The sequence below is a fragment of the Pristiophorus japonicus genome, chromosome 5 (assembly GCF_044704955.1).
Source record: "Pristiophorus japonicus isolate sPriJap1 chromosome 5, sPriJap1.hap1, whole genome shotgun sequence".
In the NCBI taxonomy this organism is placed as follows: Eukaryota; Metazoa; Chordata; class Chondrichthyes; family Pristiophoridae; genus Pristiophorus; species Pristiophorus japonicus.
Window position 1 is genome coordinate 183,992,301 of NC_091981.1, and position 23,189 is coordinate 184,015,489.

Here is a 23,189-nt window from a genome sequence, read left to right on the forward strand (position 1 = left end):
TGGCTCTCATGCAATCACAACAGGACACGTCACCTTTTACTTACACTTATACATTCAGGACCTACTATTGTCCTCATGACTTCCTCCTTTCGTCCAGATTTGCTGCTTCTTCCTCTCATTATGAACTCTATACTAAGCTGCCTCACACATATTCTGAACCCTTCCACAGGGCAAACATTAGCCCACTCGCACTCTTCTTTCAAGACAACCTGGCACCTAACAGGAGGAAGCTATTAAGCTGAAGAGGGGGCTAGCTACGATGCAACTGCTTCCACCAATGAAAGAGTCTGTCATCTACATAACTGGCAGAGGGAGGGATGCAGTTTTACAGATGATATGGCTGGAGGATACATGTAGCAGGGTGCTTGGATATATAGGCAGTGTTTGAAATCCGGCAACCTCTGGACCGAGTCTGTGCGATTTTTGGGTTTTGCCCGATTTCAGATCTCACTGTTGGCGCTCCTCGCCATCCGCCAATCCTCCGCTCCTCACCGCCCACTGATTCTCTCCGCCTATGGCCCCCCGGTGCTGCATTTTTTACCAGTTTCCACATCCCTCACCGCCTGTTGTCGCCATCTTGGCCGGCTCAAAAATGTCGGTTTTCAGACAATTCCAGTTTTCGAAATTCCGGATTCAGAACATTGTACCTGTATTCCCTTCCTTATCTCCTTAAACTGAACTCTACCTCAGACACTCTGAATGTCAACCTGCTGGAGCATAGCACTGACACTCATCTCCTACTGCTTCCTCTTGCCTTTACGTGCTAACCTTTGACCCTCTTCCGTCTTTGCATGTCCATCAGAAGACCCGGCCAAGCTGCAGCAGACACTGAGGAGGGAAACCCTCCCAAAGAGCATCACTCATGTGCACCCTCACAAACACCAGCTCAGAAATTGGCAGCTCCCCGAAGGGCAATCTGTGTCCTAACTGTGCTGCCGATTTCAGGGTCCCAATCTTTAAAAGAAGGATATTTTCTGTGCATCACCAATTGCTCAATGCATTAGACAGCAAGGGAACTTCCACAACATGTCGGATCGTGTGCACAAATCCAATGTAAATTTGCATGAGGTTCTTGTCATGTATGTAACTACAATGTAACACCACTATATTGCTGTATACACTCAACCTAGATGCACACCTTGACCACAAGGGGTGAACTTGTGGGAGACACTCCTTACCTGATCACACAGGTATAAAAAGGGAGGTCTCACGTAGGGTCATCACTTGGAGTCCTGTGAATAAAGAGTTAAGATCACAGAGTGACCTTGTTCCCAGAATGTGCCTCATGTGGTTTCATGCTGTAGAGTAAGGACTTTACAGTTCTGGTGCACAGTATTAACTCTCTGCAGTCACCTCAGTGAATGCAGCAGCTGGGCCTTCCATGCTGCAGTCTATGAGCTCACTTGTAGCATCTCTCAGGGTTGCTCATATTGGCATCATGCAGGCCCTGGGTTCATCATCTCCTGGAAGACCAAATAGATAGGGATATCCATTATATCACAGATCTCCTGCAGTCTGCTCTCCTACAGATCAGTGTGAGTGCTGTGGTGCAGCTGCATGGGAGAGCGACACTGGCACAATGGGAGTTGCATCAGTTTGCCCTTTTCACATAGCATGCCTGCTCCCTGCCACTTGCACAAACATGCCCACTCAGGTTCCAGGAAGCCATCTGGGCAATATTGTCCTGGCAGCTGCTGAGATGTTACAATCTGCAGCCAGGCCCTTTCAGGCTCAAACTCCGAACGATCGTCAACTACGACCATCACAAGAACTCTTGACTGAGCCACATTACCCTTCCACCTCTGTACTGCAGCCATTGGGTGCACACCTCATAGAAGAACTAAACTAGCTAAGAGAGAACCAGGGTGATAATTAGAAACATAGAAAATAGGTGCAGGAGTAGGCCTTTCTGCCCTTCGAGCCTGCACCACCATTCAATATGATCATGGTTTAAATAATTGTATGGGGAATTTAGTAATTACAGTGTTTTCCAAAATCACAGTGTGCACAGTGTTCTTGTTGTGGCTGCAATGTTAGTTGGCACTAGTACCAATATTGGTCTTAGGGGGAGGTGCAGTTCATTGGAAAGTGGAAGAACTGGGAAATATGTTAAACATGACTTAGTGCAGGGGAGCAGGGATTGTTCAGATGGTCTTCAATGAGCAGCCGTTGAAGACCTCTGGTTGCTGGCATATTTTGGTGCAGTCCCGGAACCAGCACGGTAATAAATTAGGGAGGGGCTTCGCAAACACTGCTGCCTCAATTTCCTGTGCTTGTGTCCAAGGGGAGTCCAGTTACAACGGTTCCCAAAGAAGATGCATAAGGATCTTGCACCTGGACCCGTCTCAGGTCAGAGGATCAAATCTACAGCTGCAAACCTTCACCTGCGGTCCTCTTTCTACCTCGGTTTCCTGCTGCAAGGCCCTGCCAAGGGATAGGACTGAACTTTTGTATGACCATGTCATATTAATAACTGACCGACTATATTCACGCATAGCTTGGCCTGAACAGATGGAGTGAGCTTCCAGGTGTTACACCTATCCTTAGAACCACCTGTTCCAGCATAACCTATTGGCTCTCTATGTTGAAGAGGCAGTTCTGCGGGTTCCTCCAGCAATCTTGTCCCTTAAATCATCCCTCAAACAAAAATCTTTACCTTCTTCAGAGCAGAGTAGGTGGCTCAATAGACTCTATGCACAGGAAAAATAGGCAGTGAGCTTATTGAAATTATGTAATATTTCTAACCCTGCAGAATCCAACAGAATCGTGCTGCCACTCTACCAGCACATGGGTTTCCCAGGAGCATGAGTCATTTTGGAGAAAATTATCAATGCAGAGTAATGCCAATTATCTTCCTTGTGTCAGCTGTGGCTCAGTGGGTCGCACCCTCACCTCTGAGTCAGAAGCTTGTAGGTTCAAGTCCCATTCGAGGGACCTGAATACATAAATCTAGGCTGACGCTCCAGTGCAGTGTTGAGGGAGTGCTGTCTGCCCTCTCAGGTGGATGTAAAAGATCCCATGGCACTGTTTTGAAGATGAGCAGGGGAGTTATCCCCAATGTCCTGGACAATATTTATCCCTCAATTAATATAACAAAAACAGTTTATCTGGTCGTTATCACATTGCTGTTTGTGGGAGCTTGCTGTGCACAAACTGGCTGCTGTGTTTCCCACATTACAACAGTGACTACACTCAAAGTACTTCATTGGCTATAAAGTGCTTTGAGAGTCCAGTGATTGTGAAAAGCGCTATATAAATCCAAGTCTTTCTTTTTTATTTTTCATTGTTATATCTGTGTAATGCAGTAAATGACCTTGCATTGTCATATATGTGAGTGTAACTGCCAACTCTTTCATTTGTAGACATGGTCATCCAAGGAGGTTAAAGCTGTGTTTGCTGGGAAAGTTTTGCAGCAGAATATTATAAGCTGAATGTATCCAGTAAGGTTCTGGAAATGAAAGGTAAAAGGTAATGAGGACATTTCAAAAACATAGCAACAGGGCAAAAAAAAAGAAAACATGCTTGGTACCAGTTAAGAAAGATTATTTTAACCTACCTTGTGTACAGATTGGAGTGACAGCACAAACATACCCACCGTGCTTCTCCAACTTCAACTTATATAGTATTTGACATTTAATTTCACTATGCTTAGCACTGTATACACACTGTTGTGTAGCCTTTCTTTCTTCAAACTTTGCTCTCAAACGATGCATACTGTTCTTTTATTTGCAGTAGATGACCTTCAACAGGTGCCAATGTGTGAGGACAACCGATGGCCACAACAAATTAAACCCCTTACTTTTAGAGATCATCGGATGGGGGGCCATATAAGGCCTGAGTGATTCTGAAGTTTGGGAAATGATAATGCTCCTGGTTGGTGCAATACCAATCACATACGTTCAATGGTTTTTACTTTCATCAAGTTCAAGCAGTTTTTTGCTGTGCTGTGAAACATGGTCTAAGCTGTCATTGCACCAACAATATATTTTATTATATCCATATGCTAATCCTGGGCCATATTATTCTTTACAGAAAGGCCACAAGCCCAGGACAAAGAAGTTAGCACTACTAATGAACAAACTTCCATTTATCTAGCAACTTTTACGACCACAGGATTTCCCAAAGTGCTTCACAGCCAATGAAGTACTTTTGAAGTAAAGTTACTGATGCCTTGTCGGAAAACACAACAGTAAAGTCGCGCAAACAATAATGAGAAAAATGACCAAATCATCTGTTTTAGTGATGTTGATTGAGCAATAAATGTTAGTCAGAACACCAGAAGAAGCCCCCTGCTCTTCTTCGAATAATGCCGTGGGAGAGGGAAGACAGGCCCTTGGTTTAACATTTCATCCGAAACTCCCTGAAACTGAAACATGAAACTGAAGTGTTCAAGTCTCTTGTGTGTGGCTTGAACCCACAACCTGACACCTACAGGACCATCATTCACATCTCTGAACTTCATATCACCCACATTACTTGAAGCATTCCCTCACTGAGAAATAGAGGGGCTGAAATTCTGTGGGGTCCTACCATAAATCCAACAGGATAATGGCAGAATCCCCAGGGACGTAGAGCAAATAGCCATTTGCTAATCCATCTATCATGGGGATTCTATTGGTCCCCTGCTGAAGTTATGGTTGAGACTGACCTCCACGAAATTTCAGGGCCAGGGATTTTAGTGGTTTTTAGTATGTTGATGAGGAAACACATGATGGGTCACTGACCACAGATGACAAGAAGGTAAAGGTGGTGGCTGATTTAAGGTTCACTGCTGCTGATTGAAGTTGCATCATACCTGAACATAACAGGTGGGAATTCTTGATCATAACAAATCTGTTGCAGGATCAGAAATTCCAATCCAGAAACTCCCAGGCAGAGTTTGGTCCCAGAGTAAAAAGCAGCTCTGGGTAGGATCTGGGAGTGAGGGGTGAATCGAAAAGTGAAACTGAAACTATTTTTATGAGGAGAGCCATATTTCGCAAAGTAGGCGTGATTTCTGTAGGTTCCGCAAAATAATGTGACCACAATCTTTCAGTGGCTTTGCCCATGGACTCTTCAGAGTCACTTCATGCTTCAAATTTAATTTCAACAAAGGCAGATGATTCTTCACAAGCAAGCATTGCGGAGCAAGTCATTTTCCTCATTGGACAAGATAATGGGAAGATGGTTTAAGCAGGATTACAGATCCAATTAATTAGTTGGCCAATTTCATGAAGCACACGTTATTCTACAGGCTACATTGACAGCCATAAAAATAATTTCATGTTCTACCATTTTTGTTGAGGAGGAATTAAGGGAGCTGCTTACTGACTGTTATTCTGACTGTGATGTATATAACTGATAAGTTTATGCAGTGTAGTTTGTAGACAAGCTGACATTAATTGTGTATTATATTCACTAGTGATTTCTCATTCCTTCTGTTCTTTCTGTGTCTTAAAAATATAAGCACACTAATGAGATTCCAGTAACCTCAGGCATAATTGCATTAATTTTTCATTGTTTTCTGGGTTTATTATGTAATTTAAATGCCAGCAAATAGATTTTAAGTCCATCCAATATTAGTTATCATGCAGTTTATATTAATGTAGTAATTTATAACGTATTAAGAACATAAGAAACAGGTGCAGGATTAGGCCATTTGGCCCATGGCAGATCTGATCATGGACTCAGTTCCACTTCCCTGCCCGCTCCCCATAACCCTTTACTCCCTTATCGTTCAAAAATCTGTCTATCTCTGCCTTAAATATATTCAAAGACCCAGCCTCCACAGCTCTCTGGGGCAGAGAATTCCATAGATTTACAACTCTCTGAGAGAAGAAATTCCTCCTCATCCCAGTCTTAAATGGGCGCCCCCTTATTCTGAGACTATGTCCCCTAGTTTTAGTTTCCCTTATGAGTGGAAATATCCTTTCTACATCCACCTTGTCGAGCCCCCTCATAATATCATATGTTTCGATAAGATCACCTCTCATTCTTCTGAACTCCAATGTGTATAGGTCCAATCTACTCAACCTATCTTCATAAGTCAACTCCCTCATCTCTAGAACCAACCTAGTGAACCTTCCCTGAACAGCATCCAATGCAAATATATCCTTCCTTAAATATGGAGACCAAAACTGTACACAGTACTCTAGATGTGGCCTCACCAATACCCTGTACAGTTGTAGCAGGACTTCTCTGCTTTTATACTCTATCCCCCTTGCAATAAAATCCAACATTCCATTTGCCTTCTTGATCACTTACTGTACCTGCACTTTTGTGTTTCATGCATAAGGACCCCCAGGTCCCTCTGTACTGCAACACTTTGCATTTTTTCTCCATTTAAACTGTAATTTGCTTTTCTATTTTTTCTGCCAACCTCACATTTTCCCACATTATACTCCATCTGCCAGATTTTTGCCCACTCATTTAGCTTGTCTATATCCCTTTGCAGATTTTTTGCGTCCTCTTCACAATTGGCTTTCCCACCCATCTTTGTATCATCAGCAAACTTGGCTACATTACACTCAGTCCCTTCATCCAAGTCATTAATATAGATTGTAAATAGTTGAGGACCCAGCACCGATCCCTGCGGCACCCCACTAGTCACTGTTTGCCAACCGGAAAATGATCTATTTATCCCGACTTTCTGTTTTCTGTTAGTTAGCCAATCCTCAATCCATACTAATATATTACCCCCAATCCCATGAGCTTTTAACTTGTGCAGTAATCTTGACTATTGATTTAGCTTGTCAGGCAGTTATGTCAATGAACATGGCCGCCGAATATTCCCGAGAATTTCATACTATTTCCAGTCGTCAGACAACTGAGGTGAATTGCCTGCAGGTTAAAAGTTGAAAGGAAGTTGGGCCCCAAAGTCTCAGAAACTGGCAATGGTAACAGAGCATTAAAGTCCTGCTATTGGTGTCTGGGACAACACATTGCTCAAAGTTGTCCATATGTGAAGACAGAGTGTTTCATGTGCAGGAAAATTGGGCATCTTGTGAACACTGAAGGGTAAACCAGCTTTCAAAACTATAAGTAGAAATCCCCAGAGACTACATCGCATGGAAGAAAAACAACAGGATGAGAAGATTTTAGAACTACACATCATCAGGAGCACGAGGTTAACTAATAGCAATTCATAATGTATCATCATCCACATAGATGTTGCAGGATTCAAGATTCCCATGGAAATTGACACTGGTGCACCCGTGAGTGTAGTACCGGAGTCGCTATACCTCAACAAATTGCATAATTACCTATTGGAGAAATCCAAGATAGAGCTGCGAGGCTACTCGGGAGAGAAAACATTCCTGTGGTAGGTTGTATCGCCATACTGGTGAAATACAAGAATCAATTTCAGAGCTTGCCTCTATTAGTAGTGGCAGGAGACAAGCCTGCATTACTAGGAAAAAATTGGTTGGGATCACTGAAGCTGGATTGGAGTGAGATTTTTCGTGTTGAAACAAGATTTGCATCAAAGGATGATGTCATCAAGAAGTATCCGAAGGTGTTCTGCAAAACGGGCAGTCCAATTCAAGGATTCAAGGCGAGTGTCAGGGTACAGAAGGACGCTAGACCAGTTTACTGCAAGCCACATCCCGTACCATATGCACTCAAGGAGAAAGTTGAGCAAGAACTCAAAAGACTAGAGACTGAGAACATTATTTCTAAGGTAGATCTATGTAATTGGGCTACACCCATTGTTGTTGTACCTAAGTCCGATGGTAAGGTAAGATTGTGTGGTGTTTATAAAGTAACCGTAAGCCAGGTTCTCGAGGGTAATCTCCCCAATACATTGGCAAATGTAGAAGATTTGTTCACAACACTGACAGAGAGAGAGAGAGAGTGAGGTGGCGATCGGAAGCCTTCGACCCCAGGGAGTGAGGTGCCGATCGGAAACCTTCGACCCCAGGGAGTGAGGTGCCGATCGGAAACCTTCGACCCCAGGGAGTGAGGTGCCGATCGGAAGGCTTCGACCCCAGGGAGTGAGGTGGCGATCGGAAGGCTTCGACCCCAGGGAGTGAGGTGGCGATCGGAAGCCTTCGACCCCAGGGAGCAAGGTGCCGATCGGAAGCCTTCGACCCCAGGGAGTGAGGTGCCGATCGGAAGCCTTCGACCCCAGGGAGTGAGGTGGCGATCGGAAGCCTTCGACCCCAGGGAGCGAGGTGCCGATCGGAAGCCTTCGACCCCAGGGAGTGAGGTGCCGATCGGAAGCCTTCGACCCCAGGGAGTGAGGTGGCGATCGGAAGCCTTCGACCCCAGGGAGCGAGGTGCCGATCGGAAACCTTCGACCCCAGGGAGCGAGGTGCCGATCGGAAGCCTTCGACCCCAGGGAGCGAGGTGCCGATCGGAAGCCTTCGACCCCAGGGAGTGAGGTGGCGATCGGAAGCCTTCGACCCCAGGGAGCGAGGTGCCGATCGGAAGCCTTCGACCCCAGGGAGTGAGGTGGCGATCGGAAGCCTTCGACCCCAGGGAGTGAGGTGGCGATCGGAAGCCTTCGACCCCAGGGAGTGAGGTGGCGATCGGAAGGCTTCGACCCCAGGGAGCGAGGTGCCGATCGGAAGCCTTCGACCCCAGGGAGTGAGGTGGCGATCGGAAGCCTTCGACCCCAGGGAGTGAGGTGGCGATCGGAAGCCTTCGACCCCAGGGAGCGAGGTGGCGATCGGAAGCCTTCGACCCCAGGGAGTGAGGTGGCGATCGGAAGGCTTTGACCCCAGGGAGTGAGGTGCCGATCGGAAGCCTTCGACCCCAGGGAGTGAGGTGGCGATCGGAAGCCTTCGACCCCAGGGAGTGAGGTGGCGATCGGAAGCCTTCGACCCCAGGGAGCGAGGTGGCGATCGGAAGCCTTCGACCCCAGGGAGTGAGGTGGCGATCGGAAGGCTTTGACCCCAGGGAGTGAGGTGCCGATCGGAAGCCTTCGACCCCAGGGAGTGAGGTGGCGATCGGAAGCCTTCGACCCCAGGGAGTGAGGTGGCGATCGGAAGGCTTCGACCCCAGGGAGTGAGGTGGCGATCGGAAGCCTTCGACCCCAGGGAGTGAGGTGGCGATCGGAAGGCCTCTGCACTGAGGCCGGTGAGCGAGGTGCCGATCGGAAGGCCTCTGCACTGAGGCCGGTGAGCGAGGTGCCGATCGGAAGGCCTCTGAAGACTGCAATGAGTGGGTGGGGGGGAGGGAGACAGAAGGGGAGAAATCACAAGACTGCAATTAGTTAAGGGTGGGGGGTGCGGGGGGAAGGAAGCAAGGAGAAGTCACAAGACCTTGGGTGTGGTCCATCCATACAGACCTTGGGGGGGAAAGAGAGAACTGCAAACCTGTCCTGCCTGCTTTCCTGCTGCTTTGATCTTCTTTCAAAGGTTCAATTTAAGTATGGGGGTAATACTGACAATGCCATACCTTGTGCAAGCCTTCAGCATCATGGTACTGCGTAGGAGACAATTGATTCGACGTCATCACATCAGGAACATCAGAGCCAGTAGGGTGCTGGGCTGGAGGCCTTACCTACCTCGGGTATATCGAGACAGGCGTTCGTTCCTCCACCTGAGTAATGCAGACTGTCAAAAGGTTGCATTTCCACAAAGAAGTTGTAAGTGAGATCTGTGAGTTGGTCAAAGCAAATCTGCAACCTAGAAGCATCAGGAAGACTGCTTTCAGTTGAAGATTACAGCTGCACTTCCATTCCAAGTCTCTGGATCGTTTCAAGCTACAACTGGGGATGTGTGCCATCTCTCAACATGCAGCACATGTCTGCATTTGCCAGGTGACGGCTGCGCTGTATGCGCGGAGGAATGACTTCATAAAGTTCCCCATGACCGCCCAGGCAATCCATGACAGGGCTGTGGGTTTCTCCAGGATTGCTGGCTTCCCAAAGGTACAGGGCTGCATTGATTGTACCCACATCGCCTTGCGAGCACCTTTGGAGGATTCCGAGATGTACAGGAACAAAAAAGGCTTCCACTCCATTAACGTACAGCTCGTCTCTAACGACATGCATCGCATTATGTCAGTCGATGCAAGATACCCTTGGAGCACATGATGCATTCATCCTACGTGACAGCGTTATATCTGCCATGTTTCAGCAGCAGTAGCCAGAAGTGCAGAGCTGGCTACTGGGAGACAAAGGGTACAGCCTCGCCACCTGGCTCATGATGCCCCTACGCATAACCCGGATGGAAGCTGACCAGGAATACAACATATCACACATTGTGACGCGCAGCATCACAGAGAGGACCATTGGCATCTTGAAACAGTGTTTCCGATGCCTGGGCCATTCCGGAGGCTACCACCTGTACTCCCCTGAGATTGTCGATTATTTCACTGTTGTGTGCTGCATGCTGCATAACTCATGAGTCAGCAGCACCTGGTAGTGGAAGACCCACCTGCGGTGAGAGTGGCTGATGATAATGATGTGGAAGATGCAGATGACGAACAGGAGGAGGACGACGAGGATGAGGAAGCCATGCAAGTGCCTGAGGCCGGAGCACGACAGCGGAGGAGGGCGGGCCATCGTGCCCCTTTAACGATTGCTCGAGCCTTGCGCCAACAGCTCATCCGTGAACGTTTTACTGATGCCTGAGGGCTCAGTGACAACAATTCCACATGGACATGTTTATTGTTTGCAGCTGTTCCGTAATGTTGTGTTGTGTTAATGGAACATGATTCAGTTTTAATGTAAAATATATTTTATTCAAAAGTTTAACAAACAGTTCTTTTGTAGTTAACTTAACTTTGATAAAATTATTCTTGTATCAAACTTTACTTTAAGATCACTCTTTAAGATCACTTAAAAATTTAAAAATCACTTACAAACTTTTAAACTTGTAAATTTACTTAACTTACAAAAAACTTTTAATTTAGAACAGTTACAATAGTAACAACAATAATAATAACAACAACAACAGCAAAGAAAGACTACACCCACCCATCTGTCCTCCACCTTATCCTAAGACGGCCTGCTGAGCTTGGTCTTGTACTGTCCACCACTCCTGCCTGCAGGCGTTGGCGCAGTGTTTCTGGACTTGGTACCAAGCTTTTTCTGTTGTGTGTGTATAATATATGTATATACCCTGTACATTCAATGTACAGTTACACAAGACCACTGAATGTATCTATCTTCACACTGTATACACTATGCCTGTACCACCAGAGGGTGCAACTGGTGGAGACCTAGGGGTAACCTGCACACTGCAGGTAACCAGGTATAAAATGGAGCTCATCTTAATGTACCCTCATTCAGGAGCTGCAATAAATAGACTAAGGCCACAACAGTTCAAGTGCAATACCTTAACTCGTGGAGTCATTACTAGAGTGCTTACAGATACAATAACTGGCGATGAGATTAAGAATTTCCACGCAAAAAATGGCTAACCTTGGCAACTTTCAACAATTCACTGACGGGGAAGATTGGGATGTCTTTGTGGAAAGACTCTGTATTGTATGGGGTTAATCACATCGGGTTAATTATGATATTTAGTCATTTACAGTGTGTCTCTGTCCGATGCCCCGTAGAATGTTGTTCCTATGGAAAGAGAGAGAAGCAACCTTGGGATGCACACCAGCTTGTTATGAGACGGTCGGTGCCTCAAGATCTCATGCTTTGTGGTCAAGCACCTAGGGCCTTATAGATTAGGAGTTGGCCATAAGCCACATGCACCCATGTTTTATTTAATAGTATAAAGGAGCGGCACTGTCCCATAGCTCTTCAAACTTCACCTTGGACCGTGATTCGCGAGCGGTGCCGGGACCCCCATTGCTCTAGACCAGCCGTCGTTGTGGAGTTCCCGACGAGCTGAAGGCCATGAGCATTGTTGCATCTTATCATACTTCTCTTTTCTTTGTAAACTGTATTATTATGTTTCTTTTCTCTCAGAAAACGGTATTTTATTCTTTACTTCATTTGTCTTGTCTCTTATTTAACATTCATCCAGATCCCAAACCTGTGTCCATTATTATTGATCCAAAACATTTTGGCGTCACGAACAGGATTTGGTAAAATGTTTAAGAGAAAAAACAAGAAGCAATCTCCTCCTGTGGGAGAGAAGTATAGAATACCAGGGTGGGGCACGAGGGATGAGGGTTTTGGCTCTCTTGCCAAGGTGCTAGCCCGGTTTGGACCCCCGCAACATGGGGATACACTGTTATTGGAACAGAACAAAGATAGAACCGTACTTCACACGGTACTGTCTCTCCTGGAGTAAGCGGGCTTCCCACAGGAGAAAAATAGTCCCCCACAAATGGGATGGATTTTGTTGATAGCCTTAAGGGCAATGTGTAAACAACTGAAGGAAAGTGAGGCAGAAAACCTACAGTTAAAAACAGCTGTTAAGGTTTTGGAAAGTCAAAACTCGACCCTGACTAAAGCAGTCTGCACTGCACAAGAATGGGTGGACAAGGTCAATGAACAATCAGAAACTTTAATATGCCGTCTGGCGACAGTACAAAATGGAAAGAAAGCCAGACGATGGAAATTACAGATGGATTTGAAATATATCATTTGTACTGCACTGATTTTCTGCTGCATGTGGTTTGGACTTGCTCAATCAGACCCCAGTGAGTGTTTAAAAGCCAATGCAGAACCATGTGGGGAATGTATACAAGCTGGAAAAAATTGTGGGGGTTGCACCAAAAATATCTGGTACTCCTTTGATTCAGAATATGAGTGGACAGATGGAGAGGGGGTGGGGGAACGGGAGGAAACTAAAAACCCTCCCCCATACGCTCCGGGCACGGAAGCTAGACCCCCTTATGACAAATAAGATGAAACAGCAAGATAGGGAACTGTCGGTAATCACTAGAGGGGTGCGTGACTTCACCACTAGTGAGCTACAAGAAATACTTAACCCTGAAGAGTTAACAAAAATGGGGACTATGACTACGGACCACTATATCACAACAGTGCTATGGAATGTCCAGGGCACAGGTTCGCTATGGGACATGGTTACTATCATGGTCCGGCAAAAATATCCCTCTGCCATTGATTGGGAAGGGGAGGTAAAACCTTGGAATACTATGGCGGAGGATGCAATACAGTTGCGCAACATGGCAACACAGGGAGGAATATATCACCAATCATATGGGGGCCAGATCAGGAGCTCTTTACGGCAGGAATGCGGAGCAGCCTGATGAAGAGTGGCCCTCCTATGATGAGGGGTGCGCTACTCGCATGATTGGGACCAGCCCAAGGGCAGCGGGTGGGGGACGCTTGCCTATTGTTAGGACAGTTAGAGGATGTAGAAGATAGTGTGTGAGAGTCGAGAACGGCTAATGTAGAGGGGGATCGGGACCAGCAATAAGGTTCGTCCTCTGGGAAAGGTATAGGGTCAGGAAAGACAAAAAAAAGAATTACACGGAGGGACATGTTCGCAGCTTTACTAAAGGCAGGGGTCCCCAGGGGAAATATTGATGGAATCCCAACAGGAGCGATGTATTCTATGTGGAAGCAACACTGCGTCCCGGGAACAGGGCAGGGTGAAAGGAGGGAGGTAAGGGAGACTAAGTCGGATAGCAATAAGTCTGCGGATGTGGAGAAACCACATCCTGTTAGCCTATACCCCAACGTAGAAGAGCTGTGGAAGGCTAGTAATCCCCTCGACTAGGGGTGTGGCCGAGACCCGGGAGTACCCCCCGTTAGAACCACATCAACCCAAGCTCCCAGGGATCTGAGGCCACACATTCCGATTACAATACATTGGCGGGGGGGGGGAGCATACAAAGAGATGTGGCTTTACTAGACACAGGGGCAGAAGTTACTATTGTCCATGGAAATCCTAGGAAACTCACAGGGACCCATATGATGATTAATGGGTTCGGAGGGGCAGAAACGCCCGCTGTCCGAACAACTATCAGAATGGCGTTGGGAAATGGGCCTCCTCGCTGGGTAACGGTCTTAATATCGGCAGTAAAGGAACATATTATTGGGATGGACCTTTTAAAGGGAACCACACACAGCACCTCGTTCGGGCGATTCTCATTCAGAATACGGGCGATCACTGTGATTGCAGGAGAAACAAAGTGGGAACCAGTGGTAATACCACGGCCATCGCGTATAGTGACTATGAAACAGTACCGAATACCTGGGGGACACAAAGAAATAAGGGAAACCATACAAGGGCTCTTGGAGGCGTGTATCATTAGACATACGGTGTCCCCCTACAATAGCCCTGTTTGGCCTGTGCAGAAACCCGACAAAAGTTGGAGGAGGACTGTGGACTACCGACAACTGAACAAATTTGCCCCTCCCCTGGCAACCGCTGTCCCAGATGTAGTAACTATAACAGAGCGGCTGTCTGAAGAGGGTGCGGAGTGGTATGCGGTAATCGACCTGGCCAATGCCTTTTTCTCCAATAGCAGAAAAATCCCTGGACCAGTTTGCATTCACTTGGGAAGGGAGGCAATACACGTTTAAATGCCTACCTCAGGGTTACCTACATAGCCCTACCCTATGCCACGGATTGGTGGCCCAGGACCTGGACATGTGCACATTGGCTCCGAATGTCTCACTGGCACACTACATCAATGATGTACTAATAAGGGGTTCCACTGTGGCAGTGGTGTCAGAAGCCCTAGCTACTTTAATCCAACACATGCGAGACAGGGGCTGGGAGATAAATCCGAAGAAGGTGCAGGGCCCTAGCCAGACTGGCCAGTTTCTGGGGATCCAATGGTCTCGAGGTGAGCGCATCATACCCGAGCCTGTGAAAAATAGAATTCAAGAAATGGCCACCCCCACGAATAAAACTGAGACACAACGGTTCGTGGGACTATTGGGTTACTGGAGGAGACACATATCTCACCTCACGATGCTATTAAAACCGTTGTATGCCATAACACGAAAAAAGGCCCACTTCGAGTGGGGAAAGGAACAACAGGTGGCTTTTGAGGCAGCTAAAGAAACCGTAACTCAAGCTTTACCCCTTGCCCCGCGAGTGCCTGGACAGCCTTTTGAGCTACAGGTACCAATGATACCGCAGTATGGAGTTTGTGGCAGGTTCAACATGGCACTCGTATACCATTAGGGTTCCGGTCTAGAAAATTGACAGATGCTGCTACTCGTTACACTCCATTTGAGAAACAATTATTAGCATGTTATTGGCCCCTAACAGAAACAGAAGGTCAGACAGGGGATGACAAAGTCAGTTTAAAACCAGATCTACCCATATTATCCTGGGTTCTCTCAGAATATGAGACACACAAGGTCGGGCGAGCGCAGCAAAGCTCCATAGTGTGCTGGAAATGGTATATCGCAGACAGAGCAAGTAAAGGAAAAGAAGGAATCACCTGACTACATGAGCATGTGGCTGAATATCCACAAACAGCTGAGAGTGAACTTACGCAGTCATCTGTCAGTTTAACCTCAGATTCACCGATCTCCTGGGGTGTGTCTTTTGAACAGTTAACACCTGAAGAACGTAGCCATGCCTGGTTCACAGATAGCTCAGCGGTCTGGCGAAACGGCCTTCGGCGATGGCGAGCCGCTGCCTTCAATCCAAAGACCCAGACAATTGTGCATGATGAGGGCATGGGAGGCTCCAGCCAGCTAGCAGAACTAGCAGCTGTAGTCCTTGCGTTGAAAGAGGAACATCAACAAGTACACATATATACTGACTCATGGGCAGTAGCCAATGGCATGGTGAGCTGGATGCGAAACTGGCATGAACATAACTGGCAACTAACTGGGAAAGACTTGTGGGGAAAGCACCTATGTGAACAAATACGGTCCAAAGCCCAGAAGATGAAAATAACTGTATATCATGTGGACGCTCACATGAAAAACACCTCAAAGACCTCTGAATATAATAACACCGTTGATAATACAGTCCGGTTACGGGCTGTCAAAGAAGTGGAAGAGGAAGAATATGGCATAGGCAAGTGGGCCCACCACAAATCTGGACATTTAGGCATTCAGGGTACGATACAATGGGCACGAAATAGGGGGTTACATTTGACTACGGACGGTATTAAACAGATCATAAATATCTGTGAAATTTGTCAAAAGGTGAAGCATTTTCCCCTGCAATGACAACCCGGTGCCCATATTAAGAGAGTGACTCAACCAGCACAAATATGGCAAGTTGATTATGCAGGACCTTTACCATTGAAACAACGGTTCCAATATTTGCTCACTGCTGTTGATACCTATTCTGGACTTTTGATAGCTTATCCAGTGACGAAAGCGAATCAACAAAGTACGATTAAAGGACTGGAGAATTTAATCACATACTACGGTGAGCCAGCAGAAGTACAGTCCAATAATGGGTCGCACTTCACAGGTCAAACAGTGCAACAGTGGGCGGTAGACAACGGGATCTATTGGATGTTTCACATACCTTACTATCCGCAAGCTGCAGGGTTACTAGAACGCATGAATGGACTACTTAAGCAACAGATTAAAATATTAACTCCCACTAACACATTGCAAGGGTGGTTAAAGGTCTGACCACAAGCAGTGCGCAATCTGAATCACCGACCATTACGGGGGGGGAACTCCCAAAAGCCACGTGTGCCTACTATTGAAAAAGAAAATCAGACTCAGGAAACAGTTTGTGAAGGCAGAAAAGTGTGGGTGTAGTACCCCCAGAAACCCTTACAAGCAGGGGAAATCTTAGCAAAAGGAGAAGGAAACACTTATTGGATGCTCCTGACTAGTCAAGATATTCCTCTCTGTGTTGACAAGGGTAAATTGACTAAACGTGGCTGAAATTAATATACCTATGCTCCCTCCCACAGGAATTCTGCCAAAATGTCGACTTACCAACTCGTGCTGGCAAGTCTCTGTGTCTCGTTATCTGTGACTGTGCGACTTCCATCCTCAAACACAGCATGGGATGGCCGTACAGGGTGGCGGTTAGCTAACACTGATCGTACGCAAGACAAGCAAAGGTGGATTGTATTGGTGGGACATCTTTTACGGATGGTCCCCAAAAACATCCGCCGCTTTAAAGCTGTAAATACATCCTATTGTTGTTTTACTCGTCGCGTTATTACTGCTTGTATGTATTCTTAGGTGTAGATTGCGGGAGTTGCTCACATAAGAACATAAGAATTAGGAACAGGAGTAGGCCATCTAGCCCCTGGAGCCTGCTCCGCCATTCAACAAGACCATGGCTGATCTGGCCGTGGACTCAGCTCCACTTACCCGCCCTCTCCCCATAACCCTTAATTCCCTTATTGGTTAAAAATCTATCTATCTGTGATTTGAATACATTCAATGAGCTAGCCTCAACTGCTTCCTTGGGCAGAGAATTCCACAGATTCACAACCCTCTGGGAGAAGAAATTCCTTCTCAACTCGGTTTTAAATTGGCTCCCTCATATTTTGAGGCTGTGCCCCCTAGTTCTAGTCTCCCCGACCAGTGAAAACAACCTCTCTGCCTCTATCTTGACTAACCCTTTCATTATTTTAAATGTTTCTATAAGATCACCCCTCATCCTTCTGAACTCTGAGTAAAGACCCAGTCTACTCAATCAATCATCATAAGGTAACCCCCCTCATCTCCGGAATCAGCCTAGTGAATCGTCTCTGTACCCCCTCCAAAGCTAGTATATCCTTCCTTAAGTAAGGTGACCAAAACTGCACGCAGTACTCCAGGTGCGGCCTCACCAATACCCTGTACAGTTGCAGCAGGACCTCCCTGCTTTTGTACTCCATCCCTCTCGCAATGAAGGCCAACATTCCATTCGCCTTCCTGATTACCTGCTGCACCTGCAAACTAACTTTTTGGGATTCATGCACAAGGACCCCCAGGTCCCTCTGCACCGCAGCATGTTGTAATTTCTCCCCATTCAAATAATATTCCCTTTTACTGTTTTTTTTTCCCAAGATGGATGACCTCACATTTTCCGACATTGTATTTCATCTGCCAAACCTTAGCCCATTCGCTTAACCTATCTAAATCTCTTTGCAGCCTCTCTGTGTCCTCTTCCAGGTCATCTATGTATATTGTAAACAGTTGTGGTCCCAGCACCGATCCCTGTGGCACACCACGAACCACTGATTTCCAACCCGAAAAGGACCCATTTATCCCGACTCTCTGCTTTCTGTTAGCCAGCTAATTCTCTATCCATGCTAATACATTTTCTCTGACTCCGCTTACCTTTATCTTCTGCAGTAACCTTTTATGTGGCACCTTCTCGAATGCCTTTTGGAAATCTAAATACACCACATCCATCGGTACGCCTCTATCCACCATGCTCGTTATATCCTCAAAGAATTCCAGTAAATTAGTTAAACATGATTTCCCCTTCATGGATCCATGTTGCGTCTGCTTGATTGCACTATTCCTATCTAGATGTCCCGCTATTTCTTCCTTTATGATAGCTTCAAGCATTTTCCCCACTACAGATGTTAAACTAACCGGCCTATAGTTACCTGCCTTTTGTCTGCCCCCTTTTTTTAAACAGAGGCGTTACATTAGCTGCTTTCCAATCCGATGGTATCTCCCCAGAGTCCAGAGAATTTTGGTAGATTCTAACGAATGCATCTGCTATAACTTCCACCATCTCTTTTAATACCCTGGGATGCATTTCATCAGGACCCGGGGACTTTGTCTACCTTGAGTCCCATTAGCCTGTCCAGCACTACCCCCACTAGTGATAGTGATTATCTCAAGGTCCTCCCTTCCCACATTCCCGTGACCAGCAATTTTTGGCATGGTTTTTGTGTCTTCCACTGTGAAGACCGAAGCAAAATAATTGTTTAAGGTCCACATTTCCACATTTCCCATTATTAAGTCTCCCTTCTCATCTTCTAAGGGACCAACATTTACTTTAGTCACTCTTTTCCATTTTATATATCGGTAAAAGCTTTTACTATCTGTTTTTATGTTTTGCGCAAGTTTACTTTCGTAATCTATCTTTCCTTTCTTTATTGCTTTCTTAGTCATTCTTTGCTGTCGTTTAAAATTTTCCCAATCTTCTAGTTTCCCACTAACCTTGGCCACCTTATACGCATTGGTTTTTAATTTAATACTCTCCTTTATTTCCTTGGTTATCCATGGCTGGTTATCCCTTCTCTTACCACCCTTCTTTTTCACTGGAATATATTTTTGTTGAGCACTATGAAAGAGCTCTTTAAAAGTCCTCCACTGTTCCTCAATTGTGCCACTGTTTAGTCTGTGTTTCCAGTCTACTTTAGCCAACTCTGCCCTCATCCCACTGTAGTCTCCTTTGTTTAAGCATAGTATGCTCGTTTGAGACACTACTTCCTCACCCTCAATCTGTATTACAAATTCAACCATACTGTGATCACTCATTCCGAGAGGATCTTTTACTAGGGGATCGTTTATTATTCCTGTCTCATTACACAGGACCTGATCTAAGATAACTTGCTCCCTTGTAGGTTCTGTAACATACTGTTCTAAGCAACAATCCCGTATGCATTCTATGAATTCCTCCTCAAGGCTACCCCGTGCGATTTGATTTGAACAATCGATATGGAGGTTAAAATCCCCCATAATTACTGCCGTTCCTTTTTCACATGCCTCCATTACTCCCTTGATTATTGTCCGCTCCACCGTGAAGTTATTATTTGGGGGCCTATAAACTACGTCCACAGTGACTTTTTCCCCTTACTATCTCTAATCTCCATCCACAATGATTCAACATTTTGTTCATTAGAGCCAATATCATCTCTCACAACTGCCCTGATATCATCCTTTATTAACAGAGCTACCCCACCTCCTTTCCCTTCTTCTCTATCTTTCCGAATTGTCAGATACCCCTGAATGTTTAATTCCCAGTCTTGGCCAACCTGCAACCACGTTTCTGTAATGGCCACTAAATCATACCCATTTGTAATGATTTGTGCCGTCAACTCATTACTTTATTTCGAATGCTGCGTGCGTTTATGTAGAGTGTTTTAATACTAGTTTTTAAACCATGATTTTTAGTTTTTACCCCTCCTGCAGCCCTTTTATATTCATACACATTGTCCCTTCCTATCACCTTGTAGTTTACACTTACCCCAGTGCTACTCTGCTCTGTTGCGTCCTGCCTTTTGCATTCTTTCTTGGGGTCCTGTTCATCTGAGCTCTCACTCACTCTAACTAGCTCAGAGCCCTCTCCTGGATTCCGAATACTCCTCGCATTGAGGCACCGAGCTTTCATGCTTGCCTTTTTATTACACTTTGACCCTTTAGAATTTTGCTGTATAGTGGCCCTTTTTGTTTTTTGCCTTGGGTTTCTCTGCCCTCCACTTTTACTCCTCTCCTTTCTGTCTTTTGCTTCTGTCTTCATTTTGTTTCCCTCTGTTTCGCTGCATTGGTTCCCATCCCCCTGCCATATTAGTTTAACTCCTCCCCAACAGCACTAGCAAACACTCTCCCTCGTGCATTGGTTCCGGTCCTGCCCAGGTGCAGACTGTCCGGTTTGTACTGGTCCCACCTCCCCCAGAACCGGTTCCAATGCCCCAGGAATTTGAATCACTCCCTGCTGAACCACTGCTCAAGCCACGTATTCATCTGAGCTATCCTGCGATTCCTACTCTGACTAGCACGTGGCACTGGTAGCAATCCCGAGATTACTACTTTTGAGGTCCTACTTTTTAATTTAGCTCCTAGCTCCTTAAATTCTTTTCGTAGGACCTCATCCCTTTTTTTACCTATATCGTTGGTATCAATGTGCACCACGACAACTGGCTGTTCACCCTCCCTTTTCAGAATGTCCTGCACCCGCTCCGAGACATCCTTGACCCTTGCACCAGGGAGGCAACATACCATCCTGGAGTCTCGGTTGCGGCCGCAGAAACGCCTATCTATTCCCCTTACAATTGAATCTCCTATCACTATCGCTCTCCCACTCTTTTTCCTGCGCATACTCAACGTGTAACTAATGCATTACGCCTTCAACTTGATTATATTACTTAGAATGTCTAAATATCAAGGGTGGATTGTATTGTATGGGGTTAATCACATCGGCTTAATTATGATATTTAGTCATTTAAAGTGTGTCTCTGTCCCACGCCCCGTAGAATGTTGTTGCTATAGAGAGAGAGAGAGCGACCTTGGGACGCACACCAGTTTGTTCTGAGATGGCCGGCGCCTCAAGATCTCATGCTTTGTGGACAAGCACCTGGGGCCTTACAGATTAGGAGTTGGCCATAAACCACATGCACCCATGTTTTGTTTAATAGTATAAAGGAGCGGCACTGTCCCATAGCTCTTCAAACTTTACCTTGGACCGTGATTCGCGAGCGGTGCCGGGACCCCCAATGCTCCAGACCAGCCGTCGTTGTGGAGTTCCCGACGGGCTGAAGGCCGTGAGCTTTGTTGCATCTTATCATACTTCTCTCTTCTTCGTAAACTGTATTATTATGTTTCTTTTTTCTCAGTAAGCAGTGTTTTATTCTTTACTTCATTTGTCTTGTCTCTTATTTAACATTCACCCAGATCCCGAACCTGGGTCTATTATTATTGATCCAAAACAGGCTTGAACACTATTTCATCGCGAATGATCTGGCTGGAGATACCGACCTCGCTGGCTAATAAGTGCAGAGCTATCCTGCTCTGCAGTTGTGGACCCACTGTTTATGGCCTTGTCAGGGACTTGTTAGCCCCAGAGAAGATGACAACCAAAACGTACGTGGAGCTCGTAACGATGATACAGGAACAGCTCAAAGCTAAAGAGAGCATCCTCACAGCCGGACACCGGTTCTACACACACCGGCAGCGCGAAGGCCAAGAAATCGCAAAATACGCTGCAGACCTGAGACGATTGGCTACACCATGTGATTTTGGCGACCACCTCACCGAAGCACTGATGGACATCTTTGTTATTGCAATCGGCCACGAGGGCCTCCTCCACAGGCTGCTCTTTGCAGACTCCATGGTCACCTTACAGAAGGCAATCAACGTCAGCCAGGCATTCATGGTTTCGGCCTGCGATTCCAAGAGGATGATGACTCACCTCCAGGACTCTAACCTGGCAAGTACCGTGAACCGACTGGCGCCATTTAGAGGAAAGACCGCTACCTCGAGTCCCGCAACCCTGAGTCCGCTATATAGGGCCAACCGGCTAGCCCCATGCTGGCGCTGTGGAGGAAATCACAGGGCCCACCAGTGCCGCTACAAAGACTATACTTGCAAAGGCTGCAATGCAAAAGGCCATCTACAGTGAATGTGTAAAAGAAATTTTACTCACCGAGTCGCTGAAGAGTTGGCTGATCACCCGGGCTCCAGCGCTGATGAAGACGAAGAGAGAGTCCAGTAGGCAGCCCAGCCCCATACAGATTCCACATCATCCAAGCTAATGTTCTTCCTTACTATTGCGTTCATTTTTTCTTTAACCAGCAACGCCACCCCACCTCCTTTTCTCTTCTGTCTATCCTTCCTGAATGTTGAATACCCCTGGATGTTGAGTTCCCAGCCTTGGTCATCCTGGAGCCATGTCTCCCTAATCCCAATTATATCATATTCGTTAATAGCTGCCTGCGCAGTTAATTCATTCACCTTATTACGAATACTCCTCGCATTGAGGCACAGAGCCTTCAGGCTTGTCTTTTTAACACACATTTTATCCCTTTTAGAATTTTGCTGTAATGTGGCCCTTTTTGATTTTTGCTTTGGGTTTCTCTGCCCTCCATTTTTACTGTTCTTCTTTCTATCTTTTGCTTCTGCCCCCATTCTACTTCCCTATGTCTCTCTGCATAGGTTCCCATCCCTCTGCCATATTAGTTTAACCCCTCCCCAACAGCACTAGCAAACACATCCCCTAAGACATTGGTTCTGGTCCTGCCCAGGTGCAGACCGTTCGGTTTGCACTGGTCCCACCTCCCTCAGAACCGGTTCCAATGTCCCAGGAATTTGAATCCCTCCCTCCTGCACCACTCTTCAAGCCACTTATTCATCTCAGCTATCCTGCTATTTCTATTCTGACTAGTAATCCTGAGATTACTACCTTTGAGATCCTGCTTTTTAATTTAACTCTTAGCTCCCTAAATTCAGCTTTTAGGACCCCATCCCATTTTTTTACCGATATTGTTGGTACCTATATGCACCACAACAACTGGCTGTTCACCCTCCCCCTCCAAAATGCCCTGCAGCTGCTCCGAGACATCCTTGACCCTTCACACTGTATACACTATGCCTGTACCACCAGAGGAGACCTCGGGATCACCTGCACACTGCAGGTAACCAAGTATAAAAGTGAGCTCACCTTACTGTACACTCATTCAGGAGCTGCAATAAATGCAGGTCACAACAGTTCAAGTGCAAT